The sequence below is a fragment of the Nestor notabilis genome, unplaced genomic scaffold, assembly GCF_000696875.1.
Source record: "Nestor notabilis isolate BGI_N333 unplaced genomic scaffold, ASM69687v1 scaffold35655, whole genome shotgun sequence".
Lineage (NCBI taxonomy): Eukaryota > Metazoa > Chordata > Aves > Psittaciformes > Psittacidae > Nestor > Nestor notabilis.
The window spans coordinates 1-2,377 of NW_009929499.1; positions in this window are offsets into that span (position 1 = coordinate 1).

Consider the following 2,377-nt stretch of genomic DNA (forward strand, 5'->3'; position numbering starts at 1 on the left):
CATGAGGTTGGCATCAGCCCACCTCACAACTTAAATGGCACCAGCTAGATTTGCCTGGAGCTCATTTAACCTCTCTTTGGAGTTATGTACATGGAGACTGAATTAGCTAAGCTACTTTTTCACTGATTTCCCAGCATTATCACAGGCAGGTAACAGTCCTACTGACAACTCTTTTATATGCTGTTGTCAAAGATCTCTGTATCTTCCTACTTCCTAGTAGTCAGGAAATGGACTTACTGTTTTGGAACTACGAGTGCTCCTGGCTGACCTAAAAACTTCCTCCAGACCCATGGCTGGCAAGGTCATGAACCCACCACAGGGGACTGCTGATTGCTCTACTGCTTGCAAAAATAGGTAATATCTTTCCCATAGTTAGCCTTTCTATTATTGTGCCAAGCACTCCAGGAACTACATCTTGTGTCCAGGCCATTTGCTGTGGTCATTATTTCCTTAACAGAGGTGTGGTCCCATGCATGTGAAGTAATGTTAGTATAGTATTTGATTTCCTCTGAAAAAAAAAATATTAGAAACAAAGTCAACAGTGCTTGTATATAACCTGGAGTGAAGAAGCCTACACAATTCTGGAGCCAGTAGATACATTAACCATTGCACTGAGGGCAAGGACATACATCTTTGTTCGTGTTGTTCTCTTCTGTTTTCAGAAACAGAGGGAAAACCAATCTCAACTCCCCTGGGCAGTACACGGTGACATTCTCCTCTGGTTGTTACAGATTTTAGTGCCAAGTTTCTTTGTCTCTTTTTACGTGATGTTCCCGGAAACCCTGAACATATTTATTAGCATTATTAAGAGCATAAATCCAAAATAAGAGGGACACAAAGGTCTCTCCATAGTCTTGTCTTGGCTCCAACTCAGCACTGAGCCTGAAATTTACTGGCTTGGGGTTTTTTGGGGTTTGTTTTTTTTGACTACATTTTCAAGACCAAGTCCCCTTCAGAGGTTAAAGAGCTGTTGTGAACATGCACAGAGATCTATATTCTGGCTGGGGCATGCTGGTGCCCTCCCATACCAAACCCAGCATCTCAGACAATCACAAAGCACTCCGCATCTGTCAGCATACTCAGGCTATCCTATGAACCCAGACAATGACTCAGGCTTTCAACAAAATAGAGGCAGAGGAAAAAACAACTGTGGTTATCTGGCAATGCAGAGCTGTCTGATCTCACCCCTAACGCAAAGGGCATGGGTCTCAGTCCCCTTCTTTCCACCTGTGGAGTGCAGGGGTACAGGCACTTGTCAGCTCAGGTCTGGAAGCAGAATAGGTGCACTGGAGTGACAGGGCACTGAAGCCGGTAAGCTATGCTGAGCTCCTGCTCTGCTTCTCTGCTCCAGCTGGCGTGGACCCAGACAGCTCAAGTTTCTCTGTGTATCACTTCCCTGCTCTCCAGATTCTGGGGCCAGCACAGGCAGAGGCAGCCCAGATCTGTTTGCACACAGGATTTAAGTTGTTTTCCTGTTGCGAGAAGCAGAGCAAACAAAGATGAAAGCGGCAGCAGCTGGAATTACACAGCTTTGTGGAGATTCCATAACCATGTGTGCATTTCCTGTATCTGGAAATAAGGAGACACTTTTCAAGCATTTAAGCACTTGTAAAAGGCTGCTAAGTAAAGGGAAATTCACCCATCCTGCAACTTTAAGAGCTGCAGCTGCAAAGTGAAAGCACAGAGCAGCAAGCAGTTCACTTACCCGCTGCTGGTTTCATCATGCAGCAACTCTTAACTCTGTACTGGAGGGAGCACTTTTACTTGCTAGGAAGAATTAGCAGTAAGCTAGAAAACAATCAAAAGGGCTTTTTGTCCTCCCCTCCCACTTTCTGCCTTGAGTGATTTACAGAAAGTATGATTCCTGTGAGTAAAATAATCAAAACCTGAGTCTGCTGTACCATCTTCTGGTTAACACTGCCTGAAAGCATTCAGGGAATTCCTCATGGGCTTCCTTCAAAAGTCTACAGGGCAAAAAAATGAAAGCCTATTACACTGCCAGAGACGAATGAGGTACAGCTACTATTCGTGGCTTTTTGTGCGCAATCTGGTCCCTCCAAAGGATGGTCATTCTTCAGCTGAATTGTGCCGCAAAATTATTTCTATCCTACTGTTATACTTTCTGTACAGTTACTTAACTATGCTCCTTACAAGAACTCACTTTGCTTTCATTTCAGTTTGCAAATAAAATGAGAATCAACAGCAATAAGAATTACATAAATTTAAGTATGTGCTTTTATTTTACACTTTCATGGCACATTTTGATTTGTAAACATTAAATTATTGGCCCTCTTCCTCATATATTGAAAAATAACCACCAGACATTTGAGAACATTACCTGAGATTTGGGGGGGGGGGGGGGGGGGTGTAAAAAAGG